This window comes from Octodon degus, unplaced genomic scaffold, assembly GCF_000260255.1.
Source record: "Octodon degus isolate 3935 unplaced genomic scaffold, OctDeg1.0 scaffold00156, whole genome shotgun sequence".
Classification (NCBI taxonomy): Eukaryota; Metazoa; Chordata; class Mammalia; order Rodentia; family Octodontidae; genus Octodon; species Octodon degus.
Window position 1 is genome coordinate 6,540,696 of NW_004524732.1, and position 9,249 is coordinate 6,549,944.

At 48.8% G+C, this 9,249-nt stretch overlaps 1 protein-coding gene across 1 annotated transcript in view; it reads right to left on the reverse strand.

The window, feature by feature from the left end:
• Positions 1 to 8,838, reverse strand: part of LOC101578592 (cytochrome P450 2D17-like) — a 13,466-nt gene extending 4,628 nt beyond the window's left edge. Inside the window, exon 1 of the mRNA XM_023702652.1 lies at positions 8,748 to 8,838. The gene's annotated coding sequence lies outside the window, so the exon portion shown is untranslated. The remainder of the gene's footprint in view (positions 1 to 8,747) is intronic.
• Between the last annotated feature and the right edge of the window lie 411 nt (positions 8,839 to 9,249).

Genomic DNA, 9,249 nt, shown 5'->3' on the forward strand with positions numbered 1-9,249 from the left:
ATAATGCAGATTACTCTCTCTGCATATCCTCTCTGCATATGGCAGAGGTAAATGTAGGCCACCCACCTAGCTCAGCTCATAGTAGTCTCTTTCCCACAGTTCTCAGTCAATCCTCAAGTCACTCCCCCACTGAATAAAACTGGGTGAGGCCCTGCGTCGCTCTCTTGGTTCCAGAAAGCCATCTTCATGGCTGGACTTAAGAGCCCCTTGACTCCCCAATGATTGAAGATATAATTTAGTGTCTTTATTTTCGCCGTGGGTTGCATTGTAAGTGGTAGATTGGAATCAATTTGATGGGATTCCAATAACGTAACTTTGGGATTACAAATATTGGCTTCTTGGATAGAGACGAGGACCTGGAAGTATCTCCTACAACACCTGGCACAGCCCCTCTGCTCACAGAGGGTAGAGGGAAGGGACAGCGCAGGGCAGATCTAGCAGTCGCCTAGGTGCTGACCTTGGGGCATCGAGGGTGGTGGTGATGATGGATGGAGAGCTGTCCCAGTCTCTCCCTCATACTCCACAGCCAGAAGCATAGTGTGATGTGACCCTACCCACCGCCTCTCCCATGAAGCCCACTCCCCACTGTGGCACATATGTTATCCACAGAGTGCTTGCCCTTCTCCCGCCCCACCTGCTTGTTCCTTGGGGCCTTTGCCACCTGTCTCTGTGGGAGGCCCTGGTGATGAGGGGGAGCAGAGCTGAGGCTCTCCACCAGTCTTATCCATGTCTGCAGTTAGGCAGTTACTATAACAAAGTACCCAAGACCAGCAACTTTATACACAAGGCATTTATTTGGGCTTTTGGTATTGGAGTTTAAGGGCTTCTATCTGGTAAAGGTGCTCTTGCTGGCAGAGTCCTGATGTGTCACATGGCAGGAGACAGGGAACCTGTGTGTACATGGCAGCCTCTGCGTTCTCACCTCTGAGGTTATTAGAAGTCAATACTAACATTATTTACAATCTTATGTCCACAAACAGCTGCTTCCTTGTTGCTCCTTTAAAATTCTGCCTTTTGACAACTATTTTCAGTGGTGTTGCTCTCTTGGAGTTTATCCTGCTTGGCATCTCTTGAACCTCTCACATATTTTATCACAGCTAAAGGATTTCACCAGGCATCGGAGGGTACCTGGTTCTGGGAAAAGGTTTCTCCCAAGGAAGGACTCATAAAGCTCACTTGGTTTTACATTTAACATGCAGGAAGACCCAGAGGATGGAGCCCTCCAGTGAACGGATCCAGTAAACTCAAGTAGCCATTTCTAATGGCCTAGTGCCTTCTCTCAGCACCTTAGAAGCTGCCCAAACTCCATCGGCCTGCATTCATACTTTTTCCTGACAGCTTCAGGGACACTACTTGACCTTAGTGAAGGAAGGCCTGTCACCTTAGTGGATACTATGCAGTGGCCCATAGGGCCCTGGTGGCCTTCTGACTCAGTGTCAGGTGGCAGATCACGGTCCCAGGAATGCTATGAGCTGGGGAGGCCCCTGCCCTGAGGAGATTTAAGAAAATGCTGAAGCAGTTGTGCTGGCACAAATGTGAGCCTGGCCTGGGCAACTTAGCAACTTAAAATGTTTCATTTTTCTTAAAAGGCTGGGGATGTAGCTCTGTGAAAAGCCCTGGGTTCCATTCTTAGTGCAAAACAATGCAAAGCAAAGCAAAGCAGAGGTGAGGCCTTAGAATACTCTGAGTATCTAGGGTTGTTTGTCCTGAGATGTTCCCTAAGTACTGCCAGAAGTGGGTATCTTCATGGTCAGTGGGTAACCTTGAGCACTGTCCACTTGCGCAGCCCAGAACAGTCATTGTGAGGGTAAGGATAGAAGGAAGACAGCAGTTGGTGCCACTAGTGTTGTCTTTAGCAAGGTTCACAGGACCAACTTGGGACAGAAAGAAGGGATGCAGGAGCCATCTGGTGTGACCAGCTCTTGAGTAGAAAGGGAAACAGAAGCACAGGGTGAGACAGATAAGCCCAGGTCACACAGTACCATGGCAGAGAAGGTCTAGAATCAAGGTCTCGCCTATGAGCTGCCCTCTCCACAGCCCTCAGCTGACTCCTTTCCCTAGGGTGGGACTGTAGCCCTCAGACCTATTTGCTGTATCTGCCCAACCCTGTGGGACCTGCAATCAAGTCAGTCATTTGGAGGATGTTACCCAGGGCTGGAGCCCAGACAAGTATCCTGTGGCTCCAGCAGGGTCTGCATTCAGCTTCACACTGTTAGAGAGGCCTGGATCCTGCATCCCTGAGGGGCTGGGACAGGACTCCAATCATACTTGCAGGTTACTGAGAGGCTTAGGGAAGTGGTTCCCTCTGAGCTCCATCAGCTGGCCTCCAGTGGGTTGAGCTCAGTACATGGCCTGTATGCATCCAGGCTAAGTGAGCCCCTGAGTGCTGAAAAGCAAACTCAGGCCATTTGGGATGCAAATCCTGTATCTCACAAAGAATGACTCAGAGGAACAGGGGAGATGGCTCAGTACAATAAGTGCTTCCCTGGCAAGTGCAAGGACCTGAGTTCAATCCCCGGTTCCGAAAAAAAAAAAAGAATGACTCAGACTGTGCCTAGTTCCTGGGATATTCCTGCATGCACTGGGATCATCCTGCCTCGTAAGTCTATTTTTGTACCTATTTAGAACTGAACTCAGCACTTTGCACTTGCCAGGCAGGCACTTGTGCTGCTGAGCTATATCTCTGGCCCTCATAACAGTCTTAGTATTCAAGTCTCAGTTCATGCCAAATAGGTCATCAAATAGGTCATGCTAGCAATGCGATCTATGGTTTGGTCACTGGGTCTGGATGAATTATTTTGACCTCTAAGGGTGCTGAAGGCTCAGTACTGTCAGCCACAGTGGCGCTCCACACCTGTAAGGTCAAACTCAAATATAATTTGTGGACATCATGGATGAGCTGGTGCTCTGTGACTGGACATACTCCATCCATTTTCACACATGATGCTGGGAGCTAAGCGCTGCCTATATGACTGCACTGGAAGAGGACACACAGAGCCCTGTGCTATCTCTCCAGGACTCTCCCCTGGGCCCTAGAGAGCCTTAATGGCTTCCTGCCTGGTGATGTCACCTCTTGCTCCTGCACCGACTCTTGCCTGTGTGACCATATCCACTATGAGGTTCTCATGGGAGTCAAGATGATGGTGACACCACGTCCTTGAACTTCCAGGACTAGAAAGTAGCCAGTTGCAGAAAAGCAAACCAACCAAACAACCAGGCACCTATGGACTGAATGCCGCCTCAAAACTCATGTTGGGATTTCTCAGTATGAAAATGTTAGGTTGGACTTAAGGTGGGGGAGCAGCTCAGTTTTCGAACACTTTCCTAGCACTCATGAGGACCCAGATCAAACCCAAATACTACAAATACCACAAAAATCTCAGCAGTCCTGTATGAGCTAGGCATAGTAACATACACGTACAAAACTCAACTACTTGGGAGGCTGAGGCAGGAAGAACACAAGTCTGAGGCCAGCCTGGGTGTCTCAATAAAGGGGGTCTGGTTATTGCTAGAGGTAGGGAACTCCAAGAGTTCTCATGCCATCTTCCACAGGGACAGGTGTTTTTCTGGGAAATCTGACTGGGGTCAGAGAAAAATGGGTTACCATGTGGCTGCTCTCCTGGCAAAGGACATAAGCACATAAACTTATGGGGAACCTGAATTTGGCCACCTTGGAGGACAGAAGTTACGTCCTGGCCCAGGCCACACAGGAATCTGAGCACCGAGCAGTGGGTACCTTAGGCTCTGGCTCCTGAGCAAGGCAGGATTCCTCACTTTAGAGCAGGGGTATTCAACCTTCAGGCTTGTGCAGGCCCAGTGAGTGAAGAAGTGCTACCATGGGCTGCATGGAAATATATAATGCATTTAATGGGCATATGTAATCAGATTTTCTTTATTTTTACTATTTTAATATGTTAAAAGGGTAGCATTAAAAAAAATCTAGACTTTTAACTTCATTTTTGTAAAACAAATGCATTGATGTCTGGGTCAGTACAAATGGCAGCAAGTCCTGAGGACCTCTCAAGTGCTTACCATACATTTTCTTTTGTATTTTAGGGAAGGGTCTACAGGGTGTTCAGGGTCTCACTACAAGATCGGACTCATAGGGATCCGCCTGTTTACAGCATCCCAAGAGCTCGGATTCCAGGTGTGTGCCACCACGCTCAATCTCAGGTGCCATCTCAGCGGACACCGGGGGGGAAGCCGGCAAAGCAACCCGGGGAACAAAACCCCAACCCCTGCACCTGCTTGCAGGCGCTTTAATCTGCTGAGCTATTTGGCCAGCCCTTTTGCCATACATTTTCTGATCTTTTCATTCTCCATGTGTTTCATTTCTCCAGTTGTTCATAAATGTTCATACAGCCAATAAGCAATGACACCAATAAGGTATGACAGGGGAGGGAGACATGACGTCAAATGAGGGCTATTTCTCTCTGCCGAGAGGTCTTTGTGCTAGGAAGGGACAGGAATATCTGGTTGTAACTGTATACACTCTGAAAATAATGAACCATTTATTTTTCTAGGGTTAGTGATGTACAAGTAATTATAACATTAAGTCTCTGATACATTTTTGTACTTCCTATGCCACAGCTGCTAAAAAACTACACTGATTACTTTACAAAAGAACACCACAAGGTCAAGTTTAACAATTAAATAAGGATACTTACATGTCTGTCTCTTCATTTACTCATCTATTTCTCTCTTTATGATACTGGGGATTGAACCCAGGGCCTTTGCACTGAACTACACAACCAGCCCACTTATTTCTCCCTATATTTATTTTGAGACAGGGTCTCACCAAGTTGCTAAGTTGCCCAGCTGGACTGGAACTTCCTGTCCTGCTTCAACCTCTACAGGGTGCACGGCTGTGCCTGGTGTATATGTGCCTCATGACAATAAATACTCATCTGTCCAGGGACACACAGGTGTGGTGGATGGAAAGGCTATTAACAGAAATCATTTGTTTGCTTGCCAAGTCCTGGCAGGCCATGTATCACCTGATGCACATGGGTTTTGATTCCCCTGAGTGAAGAGCAGACACAGGAAACGGTCAGCACTGCACTGGGTCCTCCTCTACAGTGTCCTGCCATGGGCTCTGAAGTTGTGCTTAATTACTGGGCCACTGAGTCATTAAAAATATGGCTAACAACCACATAATAATGTTAAAAGTTTATGAACTTGTGAGGCTATATTTCTAGCTGTCCAGGTTCCCATGGGCCCCCTAGGGTATATGTTGAATATACCTGCTGTAGCTGATGATACAGATTCATTTTTAAAACTTGTAAATATTTTTAAATTTTTTCTTTATTTTGAGATGGAGTCTTGCTATATCATCCAGGCTCTTGCTGTACTGTCCATATTCTCCTGCCTCAGCTTCTGCAATAGCTGCAATTATAGGCACGAGCCACAATGTCTGGCTCCTGAGAAAGGTTTTTATTTTTTATTTTTTATTTTTGGCAGAACCGGGGATTGAACTCAGGCCTGTGTGCTTGCCAGGCAAGCACTTATTCTACTGAGCCATCTCCCCAGCCCCAGAAAGGTGGTTTTGTTGTGTTGTGTTGTGCTGTGCTGTGCTGTGCTGTGCTGTGCTGTGCTGTGCTGTGAATTAAACCCAAGGCCTTGCATATGCTAGGAAAGTGCTCTAGCACTGAACTACATCCCTACTTTGGAAGAGACAGTTTTATTCTGCAGAGCCATCACAATCCATTTCCTTTTCTCTTGTTTCATGTAACTACCTGTTTGAAAAGACTTCAGTTCTTAAATCCTTACTTCAGCTCACATTTACTAGATTTTATATGGAAGGCACTTTCCTCCATATTTTTTCTATTTGAACCCAGGGCCTCTGCATACCCACAGCCCATTTATTGTTTTGAGACAAGGTCTCACCACATTGCTCAGGCCTGGCTCAAACTTATGCTCCTTCTGCCTCAGTCTCCCACAGTTCTAGGATCAGAGGGGTGCACCTCCTTGCCCAGAAATTCACTGTCACCTTAGTCCTTGCCCTCAGGGAACTGCAGATCTACCTGGGAAGCCAAGTCACCCTTGAGAACAACTTACAAAAAATACAGCAAAACCCAGCAGAGCCCCATGAGGCTCTATGACAGCAGAAGCGCTAGCAGAGACGAGGGGAGGAGGGTAGACTGTGCACAGGGAGCTTCATGGCCTCACAGTGGGACAGACAGTGCTTTCTAGGCCTGGGCAGTGGTCACTCAAGTCACAAGGAATTAGCAGTTTGTGCTCACAGACTCAGCACCCCTGCCAGGCCCACAGGTCATGTTTGGGACCAATTTCTCCACAGAACCAAGCAGCACTGAAATATGGGCTGCCCTGGAGGACAAGCATCTCAGTGCAGTTCCCCACCCTACCAGCTGCTTTTTAGTTCTGCACTGCTCACTCACCAAACTGGAGGCCCAGAGGTATCCCAGACTTTTCCCTTCCTCTTAAGCCTTAACTAGTCACAGGTCCTAGTTAAAGGCTCAAAAAGCTCTCAGATCCACTATCTCATCTAATTAATGGTCAACATTTTAGAAGAAAGGTCTGGCCTCTGACTCTTGGGCCAGCCCTAACATTGCCTGCTCTGGTCCCACCTGAACTATATACACACTGCCAATGTGGGAGGGCTGGCATTAACTTTAGGAAACTTCCTGTGCTACTCCTAACCCAAAGTCCACTTCCATAGCCCCTTGGTCAGAACATGGCCATCATAAGGGGACAGTCCTTGGCTTTCTCATGAAAGAGCCCTTGTTTATGGCCAAAAATCCAGACAGAAAAGACTCTTGTTTGAGTTGGGCAGCGAGCCTTTCTCCCTCCAACTCCTATTATTTCAGGACAGCTGGGTATGCAGCCTACTGTGAATGATTTGGCAGCCATGGGTGAGTCACTTAGCTTGGCTTCACTCTCAACTGGGGGACAACTATCCTGTCCCTGGAGGACAGGTGAGAATTGGCCAAACAGGCTCAAATTAGTGTGGGCTTTATTCCTGTCTCCCCAGTTGGTGGAGCTCTTGTTCTAGTGCCTTTTTTTTTTTTGTTGCCAGGATGGGGATGGGGGTGGGGGTGGGGTAGCAGGTACTGGGTAATCACATTCAGGACCTTGCGGAAGGCACTTGTGTTGCTGAGCTATCTCCCCAGCTTGGAGCTTTTCTTTTTAACCCAGTTCACTTTCTTTTTGAAATCAGAGAGGATAGAATTGTCCAGTGCCACCCACTGCAATTCTTACTTTCTGCTTCACTTCCACCTGCCCTGGCCTGTTTCTCCTTGAAAGAGAAACCCAAATACAGGGACTCGGTTTACACTCAGGTGGCATGAACATGTACCGAACACATTCCCATCAAGCGCACTCACAGTTTGTGCTGAACCGTTATGACATCTCCTTGTGGGTACAATGCAGGGCACGGATCCCCATGGACACACAAAGCAGGGCTCACAGCACCCACAAATCAGGAACCCCACAAAGGTGATACGAACCATTTATGAAAAAAATGACCTAATACTACCAAAATGACAGTAAAAGCACATTCTGGAGCTTTGAACAGTTTTCTGACAGTGGGGATGAATTTCTGCACAGCCTGTCTCCTCTCCCTTTCAGACAACTAAATAGGGTGTCTAGTAGCAATGGAAGAAAGCAAGTACACTCTGGGAGTCAAAGAAACAAGGAATTAATCAGCACCGTGACCGCCAACTGTGCTATGCAATCTTGTTTCCCTAAGCAAAGAAATTGCACACAAAACCAGCACGTTCCAACTGGGCAAATGTAAAATATAAAGAAATGACACTGAGAAGGTGGGCTGAGGACGCACTTCAGTTACTACAACTAACTGGCCTGCAAGCCCATTCCGTTTACTCTCTCTCCAAACAGTCTGTCCCTGAAGTATCACACAAGCCATGCCTGTGCTCTCCCAGTAAGGCCACAACGCTGGTATGGTGGGTGGACAGAACTGTGACAAAGTACAGTAACTGTTGAGTGTACATTCCAGCTGGGGTCTGTCAGCATTCACTGCAAAATTCCTGTTCAGTCACTGTAAGTTTCCAGATGTTTTAATTGCTCTGAATAAAACGGGTGGAGGAGTGTACTTTGGGGATGGCCAGCGACACCTTTTCCTGGGAGGGCAGAAGACAAGCAGAGCTGTCATCCTTTCCTCACAAACAAGCATCAACGAAAGACAGACATGGAGCAAGGCGCCAAGGAGAGAAGCCCCATTTGCCAGACACTGCCTGCCCGCATCACGCCCCTTGCCCCGGTGCCCACCCTCCTCGCCCTGGGACAGAGGTCCTCACTTCCAGGCCAGCCGGAGAAGCACCTGAGGGTCTTAGTGAACACAGCTTTTCTGCCTGCAATCCATCACTTTCAAACCAGGACTTCGGAGTGCTGTGCCCAAACAGTGCCCCGGTGGCTCTGGCGTCCTAGGCTCTCACGGTGACAAATATTTGCCACTCACTCCACCTTCCCCGACATCTGCTGAGCGGCCCTGGCACCCTGGAGCCGGGAAGCCCGGCCCGAGGCTGTGACAGCGGGACCACCAGGGTCCCCGCGGGGCTGGCGGCCTGCTGAGCTCGGGGAGCCTCCTCCGCCCTTCTCTAGGCATCAGAGCCTGGCCCTCCTTCCGCAGCCTTCCTGACAGAAAACGCGGGGCCGGGGAACCCCACCCGACCCAGACCCAAGCGCGGGACGCCTTAAGGCACTGAGCAGGCCGAAGCCGCAGCCCCACGTCTCGCGCACTCAGGGTGACAATCTGGGTCGCCTTTTACCTGGAGGACGGCTACCAGTGATTGAAGCTGCCGAGTGAGCTGAGGAGGAGCCCCCCCCAACGGAAAGGGGGGGGAAAAAACGAACACCCCCAGCACCTCAGGCGCTTTGAGTTTATTTGTGAGCCCAGAGGTCCCTGGGGCCCGCAAGGGCTTCTGGGACTTGTAGTCCACCAGGGTGGACTGAGGGGCCCCACCCCCCACTCTCCAGAATTTGTTTTAGTCCTGGTTTAGAGGGGAAAAGATTTAAAACAGGACATACAATTTGTGGGATTATTTTATAACATTCACTCAAAGAGTCAAATGCAAAGAAGTGTGGGAGAGCTTTCCACACACAAGAGAGCAGAAGAATCCAGCTGAGGGCCTGGATCTCTCGGCAATGTCCTGCCCAAGTCCAGCTGAAGACCTAGAGCCTATAGCAACATCCTCCACAAGTCCAATTGGAGACCAAGAGCCCACAACAATGTCTCGTGTAAGTCTCTTTCAAGGCTCTGCACGGGGAAGT